The sequence below is a fragment of the Eschscholzia californica genome, unplaced genomic scaffold (genome assembly GCF_041429995.1).
Source record: "Eschscholzia californica isolate CP2 unplaced genomic scaffold, dmEscCali1.0.p SCAF_4, whole genome shotgun sequence".
Lineage (NCBI taxonomy): Eukaryota > Viridiplantae > Streptophyta > Magnoliopsida > Ranunculales > Papaveraceae > Eschscholzia > Eschscholzia californica.
The window spans coordinates 29102755-29130604 of NW_028238461.1; the positions used below are offsets into that span (position 1 = coordinate 29102755).

Here is a 27850-nt window from a genome sequence, read left to right on the forward strand (position 1 = left end):
CGAAACCTATTTATAGGACCCAAATCAACTCCAAATTTCAATCCGTTTTTTCCAGAGTGTCAAGCATTGTTAGAAGATCATATTAGAGTATCTAAGAGAAATATTTAGCAGAGTTTTCAAGGAGTTTCATAAGCAAGAAGTTTGGTCCATTTGCATTAAGTCAGAGGTTAGTATACTTTCAAGTTCGACTGCTTTCTGATTCGAAGTACCATTGAATCGAAAGGTTAATCGTTGTATCCTGGGAGACAAACACCGGTAACTGTTTGGTACTATATAGGGCGTCAATTGTCTTAAGGAAAGAGGAATACCTCGCCTCGATTAAAAAAAAAATATTCTTCTTCTTATCCTCCGATTTTTCTTTTTCTTTTTAGTCTATCTGATTTCTTAATCAAAGACATTCTGATTTTCCAAATCAGAAGTGTGTTGATTTTTTAAAGTAATAAATCAGTCAACACAGAAGGATACAATTCCTTTTTCCGATCTTAAATCGATAGTGAGATTCGACTACGAATCATCTGTTCTGGATAACAGACATTATCGGTTAGAAATACGAAAGATATTGAGTTGTTTTATTCCTTAGTTTTTCTCCATTAATTTGGAAAGAAAGTGTTTTTGATTAATTTACAAATAAAATCGAAGTAGTAACCAGTTTCACCAGTGATTCGGTTATAGACTCGCTGAGTCAACTCGTTGAATCGGTACACCGAAACCAACACAATCAACCTCAGTTTCTGCGACTTTCCTGTAAGCGTCGAGTACGTGAGTTTACATTCTTACATCAGTAAGAGAACACTGATTACACTTACATAAATAACTCACTTTAGAGAAGTTGTAGGATAGGACTCGGCAAATTTTTAGATACACGAATAAAATAAAATGTCCTTAATTTCCCTAACAACGAAGACAGTGTGAAAAGTTTATACGACCACGACATTCAATAACAACACATATATGCTTCAAGAAAGAAGTAAAAAAACTGATTCCAGTTCCCAATATGAAATTGTTCTGCTCTACATAGTGTTAATGGGGTCCGAAACACAGATAAATTATCAGCATATACAAGCACAATAGAACCTATAAATATTTCACTAGATGAGAACGTACCTGCGCAGCAAGAGCTGAAAGGAGTCAGATCTATTAACATGCTTAAGAATACAAATAAAAATCAATTGGATGTCAAATCCATGCAGTCGATCAACATAAGGGGATTTCAAAGCTACACAGTAAATCAGTAAAAGATGATTTCAAAGCTACACAGTAAATCAGTAAAAGATGATTTCAAAGCTACGCAGTCCAATCAATTTCCTTGTAGGATTTTACAATTAAAAAAGCAACAGACTTGTGATTGCATGTATGAGTGAAAGAATTCATGTTTGAAGGAAAAAAATAATAGAGTGAGTCTAAACAACAACAAAAGAAATTAAGAACAAATGTTGGAGGCAGCCAAACATTTGTAATGGTCATATCGGCGAGAAAATGCACAAACAAGCAGTGCAATAATACACACATGGATGCACCTCATCCAGGAACAATTACAAGGAAGCACACAAACAAGTACAGTAACATGCATGCACCTGCCGCCATATATGTTGGGGGTCTTCATCGTGAACAGATACATGTACTACTTCGCTCAGGAGACTGAAACTTAATAAGGAAGAGAAATCGATACTAACTCGGAACTCACCATAATTCATGAACCCAGAATATGTAAAACTACCCTATTATAGAAAAGTTGAGTTCATCATGGATTTAGCTAACTAACTCATTTGTTGTTTACATTTGTAAACAATGAGAACATCAGTTCTACAAGCAAAATACCCAAATGGCATTTTTTAGGAGCCTCATATTCATCATATATATGGAATATAAACAAGCAAAACAAGAAAAAGAAATTAAATCCTTGAGTAGGATAACGTTCCGATTCTGTGACAAAACAAACCGTAAAAATAAGCAATCTAATATCAGTTGTTAAAGGACAAAACAGAGAGACTATGTAACCTCTTCACAAAAAATTAAACTTGAAATGATCTCTTCAACATGGTAATTAATTAATCTGTTGCAAACAACTACCATCAAATACCAAACCACTTGCCTCGATAGAGAAGTCAAAGTCATAAAAGAAAACAAGGTATTTTGAAGTAGGGAGGAACATTTTTACTCAAATGCTTAACCCCCTGTTGCTAATATAATTTTCTTACCTCGAGACATGAACGATAACTAATAATCATCTTAAAAGAAGTCTGATTCTAGAATAAAGCCTGCTATGATGCGTGTATAAGAATCTCATGCTTTTTTTCCTCGACTCATGACATAATCTAACCCTCTTGACTGGCCAAAGATGCAATTCAGATGAAGTTTTCTAGTTATAAACATAGCTAAAGAAGAGAGATCTCACCTTTCAGAGTTTTCACGCGGTAAAATTCTTAAGCTTTCACCGGGTTCCTGCTTCTCCTAAAAGCTGATATTTCATTTTTTTTTTTTTATACTTTCTTCCCTACGCTTCAATAAATTCCACAAATGTAGATCTAACTCAGAGTGCAGGAATTTTAAGCTGAATACAACTTAGGCATATTTGTATTACTTTTATTCTCTCCTGTTATCAAACTCAACTAATCATGGTCTTGAGTCACTATGATAGTCTCATCTCGCTAAGTGGAAATGCATAATTAGGCAACATGTACACCTTGCTAACACATAAAAAATGCATGCTTACAGCTTAGAGAACGAACGAGGAAGATGTCGCACATAGTGAACACACATTATTTAGTAGGTTAGGTCTGAGAATATAATGTTCCTGAAAATCTATTGCAGGATAAACGGAATTTATGAAGGGACTTCCTGAAACTCAACTATTTATTATCGATTAGGCATTGAAGAACCTCAGCTGCACCTGTCTTGATCTCCTCCCCCACTAACACATAGTGAAACTCTACTATCATTTATGCATTATGTATAATTAGGCAACAAGTACCCCACACTAACACATAAACAAAATGCATGGTTGCGGCTTATATGACCTAAAAGGAAGATACGACACGTAGTGAATTACACACAATATTTAGTAGGTGAAACTCAAACAGTCATTCCCTGCGAAGTTAATTTTTTAAAAAAGTTGAACAAGTAGGTGAAACTATTGATCCTACTTTTCACATTGAAACCTTATGAGTTGATGCCTCTGCATAAGATTTCAGTAACTCTACCCTTTGAATATCATGTGTTGCTTTTCTTTGAGGAGAGCAGGGTTTATCCTTGCAGGAAAACAAATATAACTCGCAAATGTTGCTAAAAATAATTCATATGGTACGTTGAATATAACTTGCCAGTTTAGAAGCTAAAGATGGGTTTAGTTATTATCCCTCAAAGTTATGAGCTCCGTAAAGACATCTTGTCACCCTTATCTAAAAATAAGAACCAAATATATGCACCGAAGAGAAAGAAAAAGATAAACACAGATTTCCTCGTAATAAAAAATGCAACATCTCATGACCTTTCAGATCTATTTCATATTTAGATGGTACTAAATTGGGAGGTGTGGTGAGAGAATCCATGTCTTAACCCCTATCCTTCGTAATACGAAGTTTTTCTTTTTTTAATATATTCATCCAAAGTTGAACAAAAAAAAATCACCACTTTCTCCAAGCCTTCTCCATATTGTATCCTTGGCTGATTAAGTACGAAAAGATCACAGAATTAAGGACTAGTTCCAAACCGACCTGAACGAACAGTGGTCATGAATGAATATGTAAATTTAAATTTTCAAAAAAAAAATGAATATCTTATTTTGAGAAGTTGATGTCTTGAGTTTTCCTCACAACAAAGAGTGGACGTGCCCGATCTTTACTTAATCCTCCAACACTCGATGTACTTTCTGGCATCAATTTCTTTTATGATTAAATCACAATTAAGAATAGATTTACCATAAACTTAATTTCCTTAAGATGGAGATTAAACCTAGGTCCAAGTTTCATAAACTTGAGCAACATAATTCCTGAAACAAAAGTCCTACTTCCATGATGGATCAAAATTTCCCCTATTTTTAGTAGACAACGAAATTTGAGAAACGAAAAGAACAAGAAGGGGTCTACGAATTTGTTTGTGACAAATTTTAAGGCAGAAGTTAAGATTAATAAAAAAGGTCGAAGATTAAAGTTTAAGCAATCACCTAGACTGTACGTACCCTATTATTGACACCGCAATCCAATTTGAGCAGTGAATTCCCCCGATCCAATTCCAGAGAATGAAATTTCTTATTGGATTATCGACATCAACCTTTTGCTCCAAAATGTACTTCCTTAAATCTAGCAACTGCATACAAGATGAAACTGTTCTTTATATTCAACAGTCATTTGGAAAGATACAAAATACAGACAAAGAGAAACTCAAGCTAATAGAGGATCCTGACGAAATGACCTTACCTATATCCTTCCAACATAATGTCTCCTCATCTCTATTATTTTTTTCGTAATAGAACTTAATGATTAGATCAGTTCTCAAAGTGTAACCTTGCATGTAACTAGATGTCAAACTCAATCACATTAATCCGCAATTCTTGTTCTCTTGCCCCGAACTACTTGATAAATTTGTTCGAACCCTGGGCAGTTTTATTATTTTATACGCGTCCAGCATTATTAGATCCGGGGCAGGGATCCAAGACCAAGAGGAGCTTATACCAAGATTTCAAGATGAACGTGCAAAGTAAATGCGTACCTTTGAATATGTTTATTATTATATTCTGATGCAAGAAACCTATTTAAATGTATAATCATCTTTCCAACTTTTCTTCATTAGATAATTCTCTGATGAACTATAAATGAATAAATGGAACAAAGATTTAACATACCTGTTTTCTTCTCTGAAGTAAAATAATATAGATCAACCAGAACGGAATATAGAGAGATAGAGTCAATGACACCTCCCTAGGTGCAGCGTCTAGGGCGGGTATTGGGTGTATTGCTATAATGAAGTGAATTTCAATTTATTAACTGATTAAAAATTAGAAGGGTGATAGAGGATAAAGTTGAATTTCAATTTATTCTAAACATAGCAGTTCCTTTCTTGCCACACTGTACCCTTCGCTCTGAACAAGAATCTAGAAGTCTACATCTGATAGAACAAATGTCTATTAACATTGAAGAGAAAGACATCAATGCTAATAGACAACAAAGGTATAGAGTATATATCAGTATAACCTAGGCATGCTTAAATTCACAAATGTGAAGATTGAAAGTTAAACCTTAAAAAAACTTAACATATAAGGATATAAATACAAAGTATTTCACCAAAAGTGAGTCTGAATAAAACGAGTTCCAATGTGCAAATCCTATACTGCACAATGACGACATGGTGCAACCTGAGTATCTAAATTATAAACCATATAAGATGAGTAAATCGACTTCCACAAGATTAACTAGTACTCGTAAAAGTTTATTGTGACAAGGTTCTGGCAAAATTGGAATTCATAAGCAAGCCGTGGGTAAAGAGATGTTCAGGCAAAATTAGAACTTACTACCATGAACTGTTTAAGAAACAATCACCTGTCTAACAGACTCATCAGCGTGGCCTTATCATCAATAATGTTTGTTGCATCATATTTTAGAACATTCTGAGTCTTTGACCACAAACATGTAACTCCAGCAAAAATGCAGCTCGAATGTTGCTAAAGATTATATGCTTTTACCTGTAGGAATGTATCCTAAAAAATGTCCAACGCGCAGTAGACACGAGTCAAGTCATGTAAAAAAATTGGATACAATCACTAAAAACCACAGTGAAGCAAGAAGTTGATAACTTCAGACATATAGCGTATATACATATCACAAGCATGCCTAAGAACACCCAAATAGTACATTGGGTATAAAATTGTTTTCTTTCCAAAAAAAACTACCATATAATATGAGAAGCATGCCTAAGGTTCAGCCCGTAATAAAACAAATTCCAAAATACTAATCCAAGCATTCTAATATAAGGTCTTAAAGGACATAAATACAAAGTATAACCTATGCATGCTTAAATTCACAAATGTGAAGATTGAAAGTTAAACCTTAAAAAACATAACATATAAGGATATAAATACAAAGTATTTCACCAAAAGTGAGTCTGAATAAAACGAGTTCCAATGTGCAAATCCTAGACTGCACAATGACGACATGGTGCAACTTGAGTATCTAAAACGGAAGGCTCTGCGAACATACAAAAACGGGAAAAAAAAAACAGAAGGCTCTGTGAACATGATACATTGTTGCACGTGCTCTAAAGGAATGTGTTAGATGTAACCTAAAGGCAGGTACTACGCATAGAACTATCATCTATTGATGGAATCGGCATGTCGAATTAAATGAACATACATTAGTAAATTAGGCCTTCCTCAAATCTGATGCAAGATCGACAAAATTTGTGACTGTACTTCCTGAAAATTAGGCATTCAAGAACGTCATCCGCACCTGTCTTGAGCTCCACCCAACAAGCATCTCTTTGACCTCAGCTGAGAAAACAAACTAAATATAAATGATGTATACCTAAGAAGTTAATTTCTTAGAAAATTAAACATGTTTTGACAATTAAGCGGCTCCCTACAGATAGTTTGTCACCTCATCTAATAATAAAAACCAAATATAAGCATCAACGAGAATGAAAAACATATATACCGATTACCTCACAACGATACATGCAACATCTCATGACCTCGTCCACAAATACAACTGATGTAACAGTCGATACATCGAGCAGATAAGTAGAACAACTATTTTCGGACCCGCTGCGAGTCAACTATGCTCGACTTAGTTGACTTTGATTTAATAAGGGGACAACTCCATAAAATTTTTAGGGTTATTTCCCAAATGGCCCCCAACTTTGTGACCAACTTCCTGCCTGGCCCCCTACTTTAGCAATAATTCCCATATGGCCCCCTTTTTCCGTTATCTTTAACGGTCCGTTACTCTCTCTCCTCCATCTCATTTTCTCTCTCTGCCAAGTCACCTATCACGCCACATCATCATTTTCTCCGGCATAGGTCGTCGGCAAGTCAAATTTCCGGCCGGCGACCTTAAATTTTTTTTTATTCTCTCTCTCTAAAAAAAATTCCTTTTTTTTTCCCTTTCATATCTCTCTCTCTCTCTAAACTCCGGCGAAGGGGGTTTCCATTCACCGGAGTTTAGAGAGAGAGAGATGTGAGAGGAAATGAAAAAAAAAAAAATTTCAGAGAGAGAGAGAATAAAAAAAATTTTGAAGGTCGCCGCCGACGACTTATGTCGGAGAAGATGATGATGTGGCGTGATAGGTGACTTGGCAGAGAGAGAAAATGAGATGGAGGAGAGAGAGTAACGGACCGTTAAAGATAACGGAAAAAGGGGGCCATATGGGAATTATTGCTAAAGTAGGGGGCCAGGCAGGAAGCTGGTCACAAAGTTGGGGGCCATTTGGGAAATAACCCAAATTTTTAATACTAATATTCAGGGGCGGAGCCAGGATTTCGTCTTAGGCAGGTCTGACTTAAATAGAGTTTTTTGTATGAAATTTTAAGGCATTACTACTTGTGAAAGATGATGGCATTTTTTGTGCAACACAATTGCTTATTTTATTATTTTACAATAAATTTTTTACTTTCTATCGATAGACATACCCAAAGTTTGAGGAGCGAAAAAAAATTGAAGTTAAATTTGTGACAAAAACACAAATCAAGGGCGTCAACTATTTTGTCTTACCAAGTAGTTGAAATGAAATATGATAGACATACCACGATAATTTCGCTTAGTAGGGGAGAGGCTTATGGTGGAGGTTGATGTGATGTGAAAACCAAAATTATCTCATGGAAAGAAAGTCACAATTTTCACATATGAATGGTGGTCAATAGGAGGACAATCGTTTTTCTTATATGCACAACTATTTTCGGACACGGTGCAAGTCAACTATGTTTGACTTAGTTGGCTTTGATTTAATAAGGGGACAACTCAATAAAAATTTTAATATTAATAGTGAGGGGCGGAGCTAGGATTTCGTCTTAGGCAGGGCTGGCTTAAATAGAGTTTTATGTATGAAATTTTAAGTCATTACTACTTGTGAAAGATGATGGCATTTTTTGTGCAACACAATTGCTTATTTTATTATTTTACAATAAATTTTTTACTTTCTATCGATAGACATACCCAAAGTTTGAGGAGAGAAAAATTTGAAGTTACATTTGTGACAAAAACACAAATCAAGGGCGTCAACTATTTTGTCTTACCAAGTAGTTGAAATGAAATATGGTAGACATACCACGATAATTTCCCTTAGTATGGGAGAGGCTTATGGTGGAGGTTGAAGTGATAATAGAATAAAAAAAGATGCAAAAAGAATGAAGAAAAATAAAGATAAAGAGAAGAGAGGAAGGACGCCGAAACAAAAGTGTAGACATAATTGAGTGTCAAAAATCAGTTAGTTAAGTGTTAAGGCTAAAGTCAGGACTTCGTTATAAGTTGAGGACCAGACGAGGATTATTCTTTAAAAAAATCCTATGTGAAAAAATATAAAATAAATCATGTTGGAGGATGGTTTCGAACCCTTGTCGCAAGTGTGCTAGGCAATGCGTCATCCAGCCGGGCTACCTCATACAAATGTTAGTATCTTTGAGCGGAGCCTATAAGACTTGACCCAGGCTATAGCCTGGGTTAGTCTACACATAGCTCTGCCCCTGCTAATAGTTAGTAATTTGTGGACTATTAACAAAAATAATAGTTAAAAATTAAAAACCTAAACTGTCTTCTTCATCATCTTCTTCTTCTTCTTCTTCTTCTTCTTTTTCTTCTTAATTAATCTTCTTTCTTCTTCTTCTTCTTCTTCTTCTTCTTCTTATTCCTTCTTCTTAGTCTTACTCTTATTTTTTCAGTGCTACTAAAGGTAAACTATAGTTTCTACCACTTTCTTTCTTTCTTGCTTTTTTTATCAAACCCTAGATGGATGGAAAACATAAAACCCCTCAATCTCCACCTGAAGAAGGTCATCCGGGCTTCTTAGTCTTACTCTTATTTTTTCAGTGCTACTAAAGGTAAACTATAGTTTCTACCACTTTCTTTCTTTCTTGCTTTTTTTATCAAACCCTAGATGGATGGAAAACATAAAACCCCTCAATCTCCACCTGAAGAAGGTCATCCGGGCATTTTTATAATAGGCATTAATGACATTGATGAGGTAAAACTATAACTTTTATAATTTGATTGTGTTTACGTTTAGGTTATTTAGAAGAATACAAAATGATTTCATGGCAAAAAATCGTGGGGAAGTTGAAACTCCCAGAATTTCGTGGGAAATCTACAAAATTCCTTACCTTTTCTGGGGTTTTTCCACGAAATTCTGGTTTGATTTCTTTTAAAATCATAATGATCTATTTTTTCCAATCCTACTTGTTTATACTTTAAATTTGTCTTATAGAGCACCCAATTTGACTCACAAACATCATGGCTTGGAGACGAGGCCATACCTTTAAGAGCTGAATTTCTTGACTTTAGTGAACACTTCATAACTGAGAGGGTATGCTTCTCTTACTTACGCTTCGTATACTTTTTTAATTCTTCATTTGTACGAATTCAAGGAAATATTTCTCTAATTTTACAATTTTTCGAGTCAAGAGAGTCAGTTGTTGACTGGTGTACGGAGAAAGCGAAGAAAAATCTCTTCGTCCTAGTTAAAAGATCCGGAAGAAACAAAAACAAAGAAGGCAAAAGGTCGTTGAGTTTGCTAAGATGTTCTAGTGATGGTACATATGCAAGTCACAAGGAAAAAAAGATTCAAGTCCAACACATACCCCGCCAAAAAAAAGACTCACAAGTTCTTCAAAGTGTGATTGTCCTTATCCTATCAGAGTAAAATGTTTGGAATACGGCAGGTGGTGTGTTGAAGTAGTAAACGGACGTCAAAAGCACGCACTGGCGCAAAATCTCAAAGGTTGTGCATTTGTTTCTCGGTTGAAGGGGTCGAACGAGAACTTGTTTGGAAAATGACAGAAGTTGGAGTGCAACCTAAAGAACTTTTGTTGCTTCTCAAAAAACATAACTCAGCAAGTCTTGCTTCAATGATAACTCTGTACAATGAGAGGGCAAAGTTGAGAGTAAATCAGAACACCTAACTAGCTAATTTCGTGTGTCTGCCACGAAAAATTGGCATAACAGATTGCGACGAAAATCTGGCATAATCGTTTTTTTTTCTTTTGAGAAAAAGCCAGAATCCCTAGATGCAACTAATTTGCATTCTGACTTTTGTTTTTCGGTTAGTAACTTTTTTTTATTTTGTATTTGCTCAAGTACGTTACAGTTGCTACTTAAATTTACAACGTTTGAACTTTTCTTCTATTTCGGACTTGAACAACTTATTTTGGATAAAATAAAAACAATATGGATAATTGTAATTGAAGGGACATTGGTGAATAAGAAGTTTGAATTAAATAGAAGTCAAGTCATGAACATAAACCACACACAAAATAAAGGTTTGAATTATATAGTACAATAATATAATATAATATAATATAATATAATAATATAACATAATATAATATAATAATAGAATATATTATATTATAATATAATATAATTGTAATATAATAATAAGAAAATATTCCAACAAAGTTTGTTCTCTCTCTCTCTAACCTCTCCCTGTAACCGTCACTCTCTCTCTTAAACTAGGTACATATCTGAGTTTTTTTGCTCATCCCTTTGCCGGAACCCATTTATCCTTCCTTTATAGTTTGTTCTCCCTCCATTAATAGTTTCTAGGAACTTTAATTTTGAGAATTGCCTCCTCAAAAATGGATTCACTGCTCCAAATAACTACTTTTGAAAAAAGAAAATGAAGAACAAAATCAAGGTTTCTCTTCTGGTTCTCTTATGCAATTGCTTTATTATCATCATCTCAATCACCACTGTGGTTCAGGAAAATCACACTACATGTACACGGCTTGTGGACTTTACGGAAACGGCTTGTGGACATACAAACTATTGCTCCATCAGAACTGACCCTTTTGATTGAAAACAATCTTCAAGAACAAATTCTTCATCTAAAGGAAATTGAAAAATTGAAGGCAGAGTAAAGAACTAAGTCAAAATGGGCTCTCAACGGTGATCGCAATACAAAAGCTTTTCATACGGCAATGTCTAGCCGTCGTCAAAAGAATCGAATTAGTCAACTTACTTTACAATCAGGGGTTATTTCTACTAAAGAGTATGAAATTGTTAACGACCTTACTTATTTTTTTTAGAAGTTATTTATGGCGGAATCGTTATGTCAGCTCCCAATTGAGATTCTACACAATTTTAATGTACTTTAGGACGAAATCATCAACGACATCTCAAGGATTCCTTCATTGGAAGAAATAAAGACGGTGGTTATGGAGATGGGCTCACTTAAAAGCCCTGGACCAGACAGGTTATCATGCATCTTTTTTCAACATCACTGGGAGACATTCGGTGATGAGTTAACAACATATATTCAAGAGGCGTTCTCATCAGGTTATATCGATCCTTGCATTAGTTTAACTACAATTGCCTTAATTCCAAAAATCAGGAATCCGAGTTCCTCTTCAGATTTTTGTCTGATTTCCTTGTGTAACTCTATCTATAAGTTCATCACTAAAATTCTGGCCAATAGATTTCAACCTTCCCTTGAGAGTTGCATCATGTGGACCCATAACGCCTTTGTCCCGGGTGCCAAATACTAGACAACATAGTTTTGAGTGAAGAACTTATGCACTCTATGCACAAATTCGAAGCCAAGAAAGGATCCTTTGCCCTAAAAATGGACATGGCCAAGGCCTACGATAGGGTCGAGTGGGGGTTTATACTGACTATACTAGAGGCCATAAGTTTGAGAGGTCGTATTCTCGACCTAGTTCTGAATTGTATTCCCACTCCGCGGTTAAAGGTCCAAATTAATGGTCGTCTTTATGGGGACTCCAAGTTAACTAGGGGTCTGAGGCAGGGGTGTCCCCTTTTCCCGTACCTCTTCATCGCCACCACCCAATCCCTCTCCCTGTTGATTTCACATTATGAAGCTCAAAACTATTACATTAGGTATAAGATTAATACCGTCAACCCCTCTATTACTCATCTATTGTTTGCCGACGATTTAATCTTATTTGGTAAGGCAAGTACTACTACTAACTTACATGCTATTCTTGAAATGATGCATGATTACTCTCAATTTTCGGGCCAAAAAGTAAATTTTGAGAAATCTTCATTTTTCTTCAGTACAGGTGTCCCAATGGATATAAGAGTTGTTTTTACTTCTTCTCTGAATGCTCCCCTTATGAACATCCAATCTAAATATCTAGGAGCTTTTCTCTTAGAACCTGGAAATAGAATTCATACATATGATTGGTTAGTAGAAAAATTCTGAAATTCTTTATCAGGTTGGAAAGAAAAATTAATTTCTCAAGCAGGGAAGACAGTATTAGTTAAATCTATTCTCAACTTATTGCACTTACCATTTTACTTTTCAAATGTTACCAAAACAGGTTATCAAGAATTTAGAGAAAATTGAAAGATGATTCTAGTGGGGACATGCTCAATCCAAACATAAAATTCACTTTATAAATTGGGGGATTATTTGCAGTCCTAAACAGTATGGTAGGTTAGGGATATGTTTTCTTGAAGAGGTAAATGAGTCCCTTATAGCGAAAATGGGATGGAGGTTTTTAACAGAATCTAAGTTAATATGTACAACTATTGAAGTCAAAATATTGTCGGAACTCTGATTTTTGGATTGTCCAACCAATGTCTAATCAGTCGCCATTCTGGTCTTCACTCTTAAAGGTTGGGTCTACTTTAAAAGATAATACATTATGGCAACTGGGAAATGGTAATTGAATCAATATTACTATATAGTGATCCATGGATTCCAGAGGTGGAAGGACACATTCCAACTCTTATCCAAGATTTACCTACCCATATTAAGAAGGTTTCTAACTTGATTCTTCGTAATCCTAGTAGATGGAATGAAAGCTTACTACAGGTCTACTTCCAAGGTTTGACTGTTAATGCGATTACAGATATTAATCTTTTAGAAGAGCATACCGAGGATAAACTTGTTTGGAAGCCTACTGAATCAAGTCGATTTAGTACTAAATCTTATTATTCGGATATCAAAAGGTTACCTACTCTTACTACTGTTGTACAATCATTTCCTTGGAAGAAATTTTGGAAGTTATCTTCATCTAGCCCAAAGATTCAGAATTTTATGTGAAAAATAATACATAATGCTCTACCTACCTTAAGTATTGTGGGAAGCAGAATACAAACGGTACCTCAGATTTGTCGGTTATACAACTCGAGTGAAACGGAAACAATATTGCATCTCTTCGGTTCCTGTCGATGCTTCCAAGAGCTACTCCAACTCACTGATGAAGTTTTCTTACAATCCCTAGACATAGATCCAAAAATCAACCTAACTAATATGTTAAATAAAGGTATTACAGAGATTTTTGAGTGGAAAACTTACACCTTTTTGCTTTGGGAATGGTGGAAGTCGAGAAACGACTGGATATTTAGGAAAATCCCCATCGATCTTCGGCGAGTATGGCTAAATACTAAAAATTCATTATGGTACGACTCATCTCTTTCTCTTCTTTTGCCTCTAATTCTAACATGCAGGTAAACTTTTGGCATCTCCTCTCAGAGAACATGATTAAAATAAATGTTGATGGAGCCTATAAGGAAGATAAAGCATTAGTTGCTGCTGTAGCAAGAACTTCTAATGGATCTACCATTGGTGTTCAAACTTTGGTGTTCTCCCCAAAATCTCCATTACACAGTGAGCTTGTCGCCTTCAGACTAGGTTTTTTTTAGCTTTAGAGAAAGTTTCCTTTATATTAGAAGGAGATCGCAAACCCTAGTAGACCTTCTAGCAGACGGTGTTGAGAGTGCCCCATGGCGTATCTAGGCAGATCTCGTGGAGATACGTGACCTGGCAGAAAAGTTTCAAGTTATTTACTCTCACGTCCCCAGGAGTTGCAATTCTTTAGCCCATGGTGTGGCAGTGTGGTTTTTTAGCCCTTAATTTAACACATTTACCCCTTGTTGCTCATCCTTTATACTTAGGCCATTATTTTGATGTATCCTTATTTTGGTCCTACTTGTAATACTCTTATTGTTTTATGAGGTTAACTTCAAAAAATAAAAATTTGAATTGATCTAGAGATGGCATATAGGAGTGATCTGATGAAGATTTCAAGTTTCCTTCATTATCCGAATTACTGATTGACGGTTTGACTGATGAAGATGGTCGGTTTTTGGGTCGCACTATAAGTATTGCAACCTTAGCTGGCTTTCAGATAAACATTGTGATAATTAATATAAGTAATAAAAATTATTTCAGTGAAACAGACACACTAAACAAAATTTCTCGTTCAGAAAAAATAACGCGGCCGGAAAAACATTTTAAACCTAGAGAATATTTTGGTCAAGAGAAAAGAAGACACGAGAATATTTCAGTCTATATAAAAAATTGGGAATTTTGCTCAAATTCCCCGTTTTGGGGTGTAAAAAGCATTTTTGCCCCACCTCAAGAAGTTTTTGCAAAAATGCCCCTTTTCGTGTGAGCTTCATAAGGTCGATTGATTTGATGATTTGGAAAATTTTGACTTTGAGAGAGAGTGAGAGCTTCAAAGGTTTCTTAGGATCCACTTTAGCTTAATGAGGAGTTGAAAGATAAATCAACCGAGATATTTGAGAACTAAGACTAGATTGAGATAAAAATTTGGAGTGATAGTTGATTTAAGGAGTGATTTCGAACTTTGGTTGAGAGGAAATAAGAGAGAGATGAAGAACTCGGTTTATTTCTCTGATTAAGGAAAAAATTCAGATATCAAGAAAAATCGGAAAACATAGAAAAGGGGTATTTTTGCAAAAACTTCTTGAGGTGGGGCAAAAATGCTTTTTATACCCCAAAACGGGACATTTGAGCGAAATTCCCTAAAAAAATCAAGAGAAGTAAAAGTCAGAAAGTATTTTAGTACGAAAACTAGAAAATGTTGAAAGAAGTCGCCACATTTAAAAATGGCATTTATTAAAGATGACACTTAATTTAGAAATGACTTTTTTCCAAAGCACCTGGTAGTGACGTGTAGACATTAATGGTGGTTTTCACTTTCAGGTAAAGTGGTTTTTGACTTCTAAAGAGTGGAGTTTTGAACATATTGACCAGGTCATTTACTTGTGTAAGCATGATGAGCATATGCTCTTGCCTATTGTGATGGGACCCATCAGGCCCATGACGTGAAGACTGGAGGTTCAAATCCTGTCCCCGCCTAATCACTTGAGATGTTGGGGGAGCCGGCTGCTGGGTAGGACATATTGTTGTGTGGCGGTACACTGACAAAAGTTGGGGACATGTGACCAAGTGTCACGTGCATATTCTTGAGCATGCATATGACGTGACGAGTGCTAGGAGAGCACGTACGAGCATATAGGCCGAAGGGCCAAAGACGAGGTCGTTGGGGCCAGAAGCTTCTTGAGCCATGCACGGAGGTGCATTCATGTCTTGCCAAGAGCGAGTATGCTTGGTTGAAAGATTGATGTTTCCTTGTGGAAATAGGCTAAACAAGAACTTTGCACTATAGGAGGGGGTGGTTTCTCTTCCTCATATGCATCCAGCATATGCCAAGACCTCGTGGATGGAAGCTCGCCCATCTTAGCATGGTATGCACGAAAGTGAGCATCCTCGTGGCGCAACCCATGAGGCCGGCCTAGCGTATGCGAGAGAAGCATATTGCACGGGTTCCCTTGTCATAGGAAATGGCTCGGACAGTACCTGGAGATAGGTTACTGCGGGTTCCTTTGGAAGACGTGTTACATGTTCTCATGCCATGGCGAGGCGTGCGTCGTGCTAGCATATTCCATAAGGAGGATTGAGCTATTCAAGGGGCCAAGCCTTGATGTTCTATGTTGGGCATGAGGTAGCTTATTAGAGATGGATGCTCCTATGCCCAATGTCCGGATGCTAAGCCGAGATGATAAGGTGCCGGATGCTTGAGACTAGATGGCAAGATCCGCATATGCGGCTTGGTGTACTCCGCACATATGTTGATATCCTTTATAGTGGGCGAGGGTCTATGACTCAAGGAAGCGTTATACGGGACGGCTCGAGCTATGCTCGTAGGTTGGGACACATTGGTGTCATGCCGCATTATTGGTTGGGAACCAAGGTGACTTGATAGTCGAGATGCTCCGAATATGTTCGGGAAGGCTGGTTATGTACTAGGAGGGAGTACATGACGCCGCACGGCACGTTAGGATTTGATATTCCGCACTATCGACCCGTGTCTTTGAGCATAATATGTCGGGTCGACCTAACGGTACAAAAAAGCCGTGACAATTGGTATCAGAGCCAGAAGAGGTGCAGGCTAAAGATATATTACACTCTGATACCTATTTGACAATTGGTATCAGAGCTTGATTGGTCAAACTTAAGAGTATGGAGCTCTGATCCTATATGAGAAATGGACGTCAGAGCCTGAGCTACAGGATGAAGATGTACAAGTTGGAAATATATTACATCCTGATACCCATTTGACAATTGATATTGTAGCCTATGGGATAGGCAAGTGAGTATGTTGCTCTGGTCCTAGTGACGGATGGACTTAGAGTTTGATAGCTTACAAGATGTGTTCCAAGAGCCTAGTGATAGTGGCAAATGGATATGTTTTGGGAGCTTGAGAGGACAAGCAAGGAGATATGCCTAAGAACATGTGGTATGTTTGGAAGCATACTTCTAGAGCCTGGATGGCAGGTTCAAGAGATGGTAACTATGCTCGAAGAGTGTGACGAAGAGCTTAGTGATTCTCCCACTATGGTATGTGGTATACTGGAGTGTGTATGAAGAGCTGCGTTGAGAGCATGATTCCGAGAGAAGGTTTTCAGAGCGAGATGCATTCAAGATGGTATGGTCTCTGAAGCTATGATGCTAGAAGGGGACCTTGTTAAGGGATGCATAGTGCATAAGGCGACGAGAGTTCCGATGGAAGGAATAGGTCGTGTGCACAGATGCTACGGTGGTAGCTATATTTGGGTCTATGTTCCTTTGAGACGAAGGACATATGCTAGATATGAGATGGAACCGTATTGACACAAGAAGTCATGTGCAAGCTCAGTGGCAAGAGTTTAGGGTGACTTGGTGTACAAGAAGGTACCATATATACTTGAGTCCGTTAGAGGTAAGGACAAGTGCAGAAATGGGATGAACTAAGAATGGCACGGTGAGTCGTGTGCGAGCTTAGTGCAGTAATGCTCAGTACGATTTGGTGCGCATTGGGTACATCATATGTTAGGGTCCTTTGAGTGGACAACATGCTTGGTATGAAGTGTACCAAGATGGCAAGTAGAGTCGGCCTGAGAGCTTGTGGTAAGCTAGTCTGAGTAAGCTTGTTGGATTGGCATCCAAGAGTGGAGCTATGTTGATCCAAGTGATACTTGAGCATTAGAGCAGGGTATGGCAACAAGGTGTTGAAGGATACTCTCTTATGCTTAAGCCGAAGGTAGCATCGAGTGACTTGTGATGTTGTGAGTTCAAGCTTCTTACAGAAGACAGAGGTCAAGAGTAAGATAGATGGACAGAGTACATCGTTGGGCAAGTTGGTGCTAGATCAAGTTGTGCTTATGTGGGATGGTGCATGATAGAGTTCGGCACGGTGTATTGTAAGCGCATTTGAGTTCCAAAGACAATGAACTCACTTGAGATGAGACATGGATATGCTAGCGCAGTTGTGTGAGGTATGTCGCATGAGTACTATAAGTCGAAACCAACATTGAAGCTTATGGTCATATTGGTGTGAAGTCTAGATGACAGATTCACGAGATCAAGATAAAACTGATGGTAGTTGGAACCGAGTTCAAGCCGTCAAGTAATATGAGGGTCGTTGTATCTGAAGTGGATCGGCCCATGTTTGAGTTATGCATTGGAGGTAAGTTGGAACCGAGTTCAAGCCTACAGTGTGCAATGAGTACGTGGTGACTGAGAAGAGATCAGCTCACGTTATGGAATTTCAGAATGATGTGTCGTGGTGACATTAAGCATCGTTCAAGTCTGAGGATAGTTGGGACTAAGTTCATATCGTCAGATACATATGGAGACGTCGAGTTTGCAAGCGAGTTGTAAGCCGTATGGTGCTGCATGAGATGTGTTGGAACTTATGCGGTGGTACGTTCGGACGAGTTCAAGAGGGACACGAGCCTACCAAGATGCTCGGGTTAAGGAGCATCGCCAATGATTAAATGGCAAGTGTGTGTCTGGATGTAGTCAAGAGGACGTTCCCAAGAGTATGCCAGTGGTGGATGGTTTGGTACCATGTAGTTCTCGTGGAGAGAAGCTACCGTGCTCGTTTCAGTGGACATCGAAGGCAACACGATAAATTCCCGAGGAAGGGATGGTATGGAGGATGCCGAGCGCACGAGGCGCAAGCGCGGAGGCGCACAAGCAGAGGCTTGTTTGAGTTGCACAGAGGTGCAGGTGCAGAGGCACAACCGAGGCAAGGGTCGTCGAGAGAGGGGCGACATTGCGAAGAGTTCAAGTGGTATACGCTCAAGGGTGCAAGTAATGGTACTTAGGTACTAGAGTGCACTTGATGTGAGAAGCCGGAGGGCGTAATGAGGGTCTCAATGAACAAGCAAACCAAGGAGTCAGAACATGGAGTACATGGGTACATAGGGTCTGATCCAGAGGTGAGTGACATTGAAGACGAGTTGCTTTGCGATGGCAACATTGCGGGCACATGGCAAGACGCAGTGGCGTCGAAATGCTAACTCGGGTGAAGGCAACGGTTGTTGAGGTACCAGGGTGATGAGTTGTGTCGCAGTTCACTGCGATACGCATGGCAAGATTGGTCACGAAAGCAGAGGCGAGAGGTGACAATCGAGATGCCAACTCGAGGTGAAGCAGAGGAGGTGAGGTACTTGAGTTCGAGGAGCGGCAGAGGCTGCAACGAAGAGGCGAACCAGAGGGGGAGCCGACATTTGAGGCCAGAGGGCAACATTGAGCATGGATGAATGGTAGAGAAGACCATTATCCTAACGCATCGGAGGATGCATTGCAGAGGATTGAGTTAACCCGGAAGGGGAACCTGCGCGACGAGACTGCGTAGTTGAGTTTGCACGGAGGTGCGGTCTGCCGAAGACACGAAGGTGCAGTGGTAGCATCGGAGTTGGGGCAGAAGATTGAAGTACTCCAAACTTAGTCGACAAGGACGTCGACATTACAAGTGGGGGAGTATGTCACGTGCATATTCTTGAGCATGCATATGACGTGACGAGTGCTAGGAGAGCACGTAAGAGCATATAGGCCGGAGGGCCAAAGACGAGGTCGTTGGGGCCAGAAGCTTCTTGAGCCATGCACGGAGGTGCATTCATGTCTTGCCAAGAGCGAGTATGTTTGGTTGAAAGATTGATGTTTCCTTGTGGAAATAGGCTAAACAAGAACTTTGCACTATAGGAGAGGTGGTCTCTCTTCCTCATATGCATCCAGCATATGCCAAGACCTCGTGGATGGGAGCTCGCCCATCTTAGCATGGTATGCACGAAAGTGAGCATCCTCGTGGCTCAACCCATGAGGCCGGCCTAGCGTATGCGAGAGAAGCATATTGCACGGGTTCCCTTGTCATAGGAAATGGCTCAGGATAGTACCTGGAGATAGGTTACTGCGGGTTCCTTTGGAAGACGTGTTACATGTTCTCATGCCATGGCGAGGCGTGCGTCGTGCTAGCATATTCCATAAGGAGGATTGAGCTATTCAAGGGGCCAAGCCTTGATGTGCTATGTTGGGCATGAGGTAGCTTATTAGAGATGGATGCTCCTATGCCCAATGTCAGGATGGTAAGCCGAGATGATAAGGTGCCGGATGCTTGAGACTAGATGGCAAGATCCGCATATGCGGTTTGGTGTGCTCCGCACATATGTTGATATCCTTTATAGTGGGCGAGAGTCTATGACTCAAGGAAGCATTATACGGGACGGCTCGAGCTATGCTCGTAGGTTGGGACACATTGGTGTCATGCCGCATTATTGGTTGGGAACCAAGGTGACTTGATAGTCGAGATGCTCCGAATATGTTCGGGAAGGCTGGTTATGTACTAAGAGGGAGTACATGACGCCGCACGGCACGTTAGGATTTGACATTCTGCACTATCGACCCGTGTCTTTGAGCATAATATGCCGGGTCGACCTAACGGGACAAAAAGGCCGTGACACAAGGTCATTGGCTGCTGACCCGAAGTCAACAAACCGCTGACTGGGTCAACGTCGGCTGACTCGAAGTTACTTATGTGCTAACCGGGTCAGCGCCAGTTGACCTAGGGTCAACCGTGTGTTTGTTGACAAAATAAAAGCACATTAAAGGAAGATTTTCTCTTTCTCACTGTGTTGATAGGGATTATGCCACCAATGAATGGACGGTTGACCAAGTCACATTGGTTTTTCTATTGTTAGGGTTTATGGATGAGCTGTAGTACTTTGGACCCCACAATAATCAATTAACCAAATAAGCCAGCAGATAGTCTTACTTTATTTGTGTTGGCACAAGTGGGGATCGGTGGTCAACCCAAAGGTTGGCGATACATGAATGATGGAGAACAAGAATATAACCGGATTAAATAGTAAGTAGAAATCATTTAGCGAAAAAGTCTAGCGAATGTGATGGAAGTAACCCCGTAAATATTTTTCGACTGACGTCAGTGCATGATGCGGGAAAAACGGTGTTAGAATCACCAGGGCTGGAGCAAACGGTGCTGGAACAATCGGGGTTGGAGCAAACGATGCTGCAACACGAAAACACTCCTACCAATGGGATGAGTGTTACTTTGCTGAAGATGGATCAAATAAGCGAATAAATATGGGTTATAGGCCTCTACAAAGTGGATTTTCATAGACTTGAAGAGTTATTCTCGTTTTTAGTCAAACTGCATTAAGTTTAGTCTTTTATTTTTACATTCATGCATTCAACTAAGCTGTTTCCAGTGTATCTAGTTATTATGCATGTACACTAGCTTTTATTACCCCTGTTACTGTATTTCCTCTATACAATGAAGCTTATTATCAATGGAATGATCAGAAACGAATTTGAGAAATTAAAGAATCTTTTGTGACTTTGTAATCTGTTTAGATCTTTTCCTTTATCCTCTGGTTTTTGGAAGAGCCATTGGTGGTGGATTCGAGCGTCTTTATTATCTTGTGGTGGCAACTTTATCCAGGTGTGGTGTTAGCTCAACTGGTTCTTTTATCACATTGTGGTGGCAACTTTATCAAAGTGTGGTGATCCGGATCTTTCTATCTATCTTGTTACGATCATTACAGTCACTGCATACTCACACTTTAGGTGAAACGCATCAGTGCACTCGGTCGAAAATAAAACTGATTCAACCAATTAATTGGTTAGTAAAATATGTTTATGTGCCCAAAATGTTTGACTACCAAGATAGTTTAAGAATGGCGAAGTGCCAATTGTTTGATCGAAGATATTTTGATAAAAATATAATTTGGAAAAATGTACAAAGGAGATGACCGTTTGTGTACCTGGTGCAAGCAAGCGTACTGATAGTAGATATGTTTGATAGCTTGAGCAAGTGTACTGACAATTGGTACATTTGAGCAAGCATTGTTGAGTGAGCGCTATGACATACTTGAGCGAGCGTTAGTATAGGCACGTTGTGCAATAAACTTTCCTTGTGTTGAACAAAACCTAGAAAGCATATGTAGGGTTTATAAAAAGCCAAAGTGCCTTTGGGTCCCACATAATGATGGGGCCCGCCATATGCCAAGGGATGGTTATTCAAAGTTTTCCTCTTCCACCTGATTTAGTAAAGTGGCTCAATATGCATGTGGAGGAGTGCTCGTAGCAATTAGCTAGGGTGCCAGTTGTGCTTTCCTTATTGTAAATGCTTTTTGGAAACTCCTGTTTCTAATGCTTCAACTTAGTCAATGAGGTGTGCTCGTGAGACAGGCCTACCAGTTATGTTTTGATCGATTGCTATGCAGTACTCTGGATGAGATATGACAAGACAAGGTCGTCAGCCGATTTGCCAAGTGCTCGTGATACAAATATTTATATGGGCCAAAATACGTCACCAGGAGCGCCCCTATAAATCCATGATTAATGGGCCTACACGGTGATAAAGTCCGTGATTAATGACTAATGGGCCCGACCCATTTATCTTCGGGCACCCGGAAGCAACGCCAAAGTAAAGAAGCACTTCCAGCCCTGGAGGAAGAGATCCGCCCTCGCCAGGCTGAAATACGTAACCGCTTCCAGCCCTGGAAGAAGAGGTTCGTCCTCACCAGCAGACCTCCCTTCGCATATCCGTTGGTAGACGTTACGATTATTGAAGATCCCGAATATACCTGTTAATGGGCTACAATATTCGTATTAATGGTGACAGCTCCAAGCGTGACCCCATTGAAGGCGACAGATCACGACAGGTGAAGGTCGACCACAAACACTATAAAAGGACCAAGAAGAAGATGATACGGATCATCTGGTGATCACCGAGCACACCCAATACTTTCTCTCTCACACAGAGGATCATCAACACATTTTTTCTCTCATAGAGTCTGGCTTTTGATAGAGTCCCGCATCATCATATAGTCTTGCCTTCCTTCTCTCACCTAGGCACTATTACGGCCTTGCATCCATATATAGGACCTCATAAGATACTGCGCACAGAAGATACGAGGCTCTACACCATTTATCAAGGTACAGGGCCTTGTCAAATACAAGACATTATCAAATACATGCATATCTTATCAGGTGCAGGACCTTTGAGGAAACAAACACATACTTTTCCGAGAAAGTACAAGTACAGGGCTTATCAAGCGTCTGCCTACTTTCTCTCTCCTATAACCTCTAACAAGGGTTCGTCTACTTTAAGGGTTCGCTTACTTTCAAGAGGTCAGGACCTCCCCACATCACCCACGTGACAATCAACAAGGGTTCGCTCACTTTATCTCTCTTAGGGGTCAGACCCTTAACATACCACCCACGTGATTAATTACTAGGTCAGACCCTTAAAGCTCTTCACTTATTTATATGATACATACCCCTGGACAAGGCAAACCACTCCACGGTTGCCTTACTCAAGGACAGACCTCATACGCTGTCATAGTCACTCTCCAATCAAGTCAGTCATCCGTAGAGAGCGAGCTCTGGTCACTCTACGAGCCGTGCCTAAGCTCTGGTCACGTGTGTTCTTGTCTCTGTTGTCACAGGTTAAGCCCAAAGACGTCGTCGGTGCCTGCAAAAATATCAACAGCTGGAGGTTCGACTTTCGATCAACGGCTCGGTCCAGTTGACTTCTTGACCCGCGATTTCTTACCCTCACAGTTTGGCGCTAGAAGGAGGGGCTCGACAACTAATTACTGAGTTTATCCCAATGGCACAGGAGATGGCCAACACTCCACTCGACGTAGCATCCCAACTTGCAATGCTAACAGCTCAAATGCAAGAGAACACGTAACGTACAAAGCCTTGGAAGAGGAGAACATCCTGGTCAGAGCCGAGAATCAATTACTACATGAAAAAATCACAGAGCTGTCTGTAGCCGTACCACCTCGAAGGCTAGTTGCCTCTAGACAGACAGAGCTGAATCTCGAAGAACGTGCTGAAAGGATCACTGAAGCAGGGGGCATGGCGAACCAACCTCCTTCGCTCGACAGCTCCAGAGTAGTCAACCCGGACGGCAGTAGGTGGTACCTCAAGCCGACCAGTCACTCAACCAGACCTGGATGACAACCAACATCCAACAGTGCAGACCACGACTGCGCCTCACTCCTCTTTCTTCCTCCTTTATATATTATACCTATGTTACAGGCTAATGGGACTTACATCCCTACAAACTCGTACTCCCCTAGAGATATTCTCTAGAGCAGAGCTTGGCTAAAAGGCTAGCAGACCTAGAGGTTTTACTTACACGCATACCTGGGGTTCTGACTCTATTTAAAAAGAGTCTGCCCCAAAGTTATGCCGACTCACCATTTGTAGATGCCATCGCTCTTATTGAAATGCCCAAGAAGTTTAGTTTCCCGAATATGAAGATGTATGATGGTACATCTGACCCAGCTGACCACATTGCTTCTTACAAGCAACGTATGTTCACCGCTGCAATACCCAGACACCAAAGAGAGGTCTGCATGTGTAAGAGCTTCGGCTCAAGCCTCGTTGGACCAACCCTGCAGTGGTACACTAATCTTCCTAACAACTGTACTTCATCTTTCGCACAACTTACCGATACCTTTGTTGAGCAGTTCGCCAGTAGCGAGAAGATAGAAAAGTTGTCTGGCGACTTATACAGAATACAACAGAGGAGAGGCGAACCTCTTAGAGAGTACGTGGGAAGATTCAACAGGGAAAAAGTGTCTATTCCATACTGCAACACCGAGACTGTTGTAGACGCCTTCAAGAAGGGGCTCCTACATGACGGAGAATTGTATAAAGAGCTGACCAAGTCTAACTGTACAACCCCTTGATGACGTACTATCCAGAGCTTGGTTGGAGATAAGGTGGGAAGAAGATAAGACCCACCGAAGTAAAGGATATTCCTACGACGGTCAGCCCAGTGATCGACAATCCAAGAGACCAGATCGGAGGCTGGAACACCGAGGCAACAGGGACCCATACCCCACCAAGACGCCTGAATCTGAAGGAGAACAGAAGACCTCTAGATTTTCCATCCAGACGACCTAAGGAGAAGGTCCATGTTCTTTCCAAGGCAAGACTCCAGGAGTATAACCTCAATGTTGAACCCAGCGAGGTAGTGGCCGTGATGAAAGGTATGGGCAATACCTTGAGGTGGCCAGGTATGACCAAAACTCCAAGTGACAAAAAGGACAACTCCAAGTGGTGTGAATTTCATTCAGATCGCGGACATACCACTGGAGGTTGTATAGCCTTGAGCTTGGAGGTGGCAGAGCTGTTGAAAAGAGAGCACCTCACGGACTTGCTAACAGACAAAGGAAAAAGGACGCTAGCACTTAGGGACGAACAAATGAAGGAGCCAGAGCCGTCAATCCCAACAAGGACATGCTCGATGATCAGTGAAGGTTCGGAAGTAAGCGGAGTCAGCCATTCAGACGCTAAGAGGAGCGCAAGGATAGCTCATAGACCTGCAACGCACTCAACTGATGCTCCCTCACCAGCTTGTACTGATCAGATCATCAGCTTCGTAAACAACGAAGTCACAGGGCTCGTCAACCCTCACCAGGACGCTCTCGTCCTATCTCTTACAATTGCTAACGTTCTGGTAAAGAGAATTTTAATTGATAATGGATCATCCGCTAATGTATTGTTTCTACATGCTTTACAGGGTATGGGCTTAGACGAGACAAGCATATGTCGTCAATCAACTGTACTCATTGGCTTTAGTGGTGAACAGAAGCAGACCTTGGGGGAAGTATCTCTACCTGTCTATGCTGGAGGACTCAATTTGCCAACTACATTCGTGGTGCTGGACTCTCCGTCGGCCTACAACATGATCCTAGGCAGACCATGGATCCACGCAATGAGAGCAGTACCTTCAACATTCCATCAGGTAGTACGGTTCCCTACACCTAAGGGAGTCAGGGAGATTAAAGGAGACCAAGGGGACTTTCGTAATTGTTATAAAAATACAATGAAATCTCCCAAGACCCCGTTATAGCAATTACAGACTAAGCAGCCACACAATGCTGACCCTCACCAACCTAGCATAGAGGAGCTGGATGAAGTACAAATCCATCCAGACTACCCTGACCATAAAGTACAGGTAGGGTCTGATTTGAGTCCTGCTCTTCGAAAAGAGCTCACAGACTCCCTCACCACACAACACAACTGTTTTGCTTGGTCACACACTGACATGACAGGCATAGACCCGTCCATCATAACGCATAAGTTTCAAGTCGACCCAGACCACCCGCCTGTTAGACAAAAGAGGCGAAGGTTCGCACCTGAACGTAACAAAGTAATCAACGAAGAAGTAGAAAAGTTACTAAACATAGGGTTTATCAGGGAAGTCCATTACCCTGACTGGTTAGCCAATGTGGTGGTCGTAAAGAAGAAAAATGGGAAATGGAGGGTGTGCATCGACTTCACTGATCTGAACAAGGCATGTCCAAAAGACTCATTCCCTTTACCTCATATAGACATGCTAGTAGATGCAACTGCTGGCCATGAGCTTCTCAGCTTCATGGATGCCTTTTTGGGGTACAATCAAATCCTTATGCACCCCGAAGATCAAGAAAAAACCTCTTTCATAACCGAGAGGGGTATTTTTTGTTATAAAGTTATGCCATTCGGACTAAAGAATGCAGGAGCTACTTATCAAAGATTGGTGAACAAGATGTTTGCCAACATGCTTGGCGACACAATGGAGGTATATATAGATGATATGCTGGTCAAATCCTTGGAAGCCGCACAATACATCAACCACTTGCAGCAGGCCTTTGAGGTTCTAAAAAGGTATAACATGAAGTTAAATCCAAATAAATGTACATTCGATGTATCTTCAGGGAAATTCCTAGGATATGTAGTCACATACAGAGGGATCGAGGCCAATCAGGACCAGATACAATCGATAATAAACATCCCTTCTCCCAAGTGTGCGAAAGACGTGCAAAAATTAACAGGAAAGGTAGCAGCCCTGAGCCGATTCATTTCTCGGTCGTCCGAGAAGTGTCATCTCTTCTTTACTACTCTAAAGAAACCCAAAGACTTCAATTGGACACCGGCATGCGAGGATGCACTTCAACAATTGAAGCAGTACCTCACTTCACCTCCATTGGTTTCAAAACCCAAGCCAGGTGAGCAGCTTTACATTTATTTGGGCAGTGTCTGAAACAGCTGTCAGCGCCGTCTTGGTGAGAGAAGAGGACGGTAAGCAACTCTCAGTCTAATATGTCAGTAAGTCCTTAATTGATGCTGAAACTCGGTACAGTCAACTAGAAAAGTTGGCATTAGCTCTAGTGACGGCCGCTAGAAAGTTGAGACTCTACTTTCAATGTCATTCCATTGTGGTCGTCATTGCCTTTCCAATGAAGAATGTCTTGCACAAGCCAGACATGTCTGGACGTTTGACTGAGTGGCGGTCGAACTAAGTGAGTACAACATCACATACCAACCAAGGACAACGATCAAATCCCAGGTATTAGCTGACTTCATTGCCAATTTTACTCCTGACTCTCTAGCGCATGCCCAAAAAGAATTGCTCTGTCTCACTGAGCCAGACCCTCAAAAGTGGACTTTGTTCGCGGATGGGTCAAGTAATATGAACGGAGCTGGTCTTGCTGTCATCCTGACCTCCCCGCAGGGGGACATAGTCCAGCAAGCAATCAGGTGCGAATTTAAAGCAACTAATAATGAGGCAGAGTACGAAGCTTTCATTGCAGGTCTGACCTTGGCAAAAGAATTGGGGATCCAGACCCTTGATGTAAGGTCTGACTCCCAGCTAGTGATCAACCAACTTCAAGGTACGTACCAAGCCAAAGATGCTAGGATGACAACCTACTTGGACCATGTCAAGGAAATACAAAAATATTTCCACGAGATAAAGTATGAGCAGGTACCCAGAGCTTAAAATGGGCATGCAGATGCTTTGGCAAACCTTGGCTCGTCCATATAGACAAAGATAGCTCAGGACATACCAGTCTTCCTCCAATGGCCAGCCATCTGGAAGAATCCACAACCAGAAATAACAGCTACAGACGTAGCTGGCACCTGGATGACTCCTATCATAAAATACCTGACCAATGACGACCTTCCCTCAGACAAAAATGAAGCGAGAAGACTAAAAGCAAAGGCTGCGAGATTTTGTATACTCGACGGTCAACTACTTAGGAGGTCGTATTCAAACCCTTACCTCAAGTGCATCACTCCAGAAGAA

The 27850-nt window shown here is 40.3% G+C and overlaps 2 long non-coding RNA genes across 3 annotated transcripts; both read right to left on the reverse strand.

Moving 5' to 3' along the window:
* Positions 1 to 740: 740 nt before the first annotated feature.
* LOC147544030 (uncharacterized) lies at positions 741 to 4938 on the reverse strand. 2 transcript variants are annotated; one of them, XR_015223976.1, is made up of 4 exons: positions 4841 to 4938; positions 4416 to 4746; positions 4178 to 4305; positions 741 to 1104 (listed from the first exon to the last, which is right to left on the reverse strand). It is a non-coding gene; the product is annotated as an uncharacterized LOC147544030 (long non-coding RNA). The 2 variants fall into 2 exon arrangements; XR_015223975.1 differs by having other exon boundaries at positions 4416 to 4932.
* Positions 4939 to 12013: 7075 nt separating this feature from the next.
* Positions 12014 to 13928, reverse strand: LOC147544031 (uncharacterized). The gene is made up of 3 exons (XR_015223540.1): positions 13462 to 13928; positions 13268 to 13383; positions 12014 to 12313 (listed from the first exon to the last, which is right to left on the reverse strand). It is a non-coding gene; the product is annotated as an uncharacterized LOC147544031 (long non-coding RNA).
* Between the last annotated feature and the right edge of the window lie 13922 nt (positions 13929 to 27850).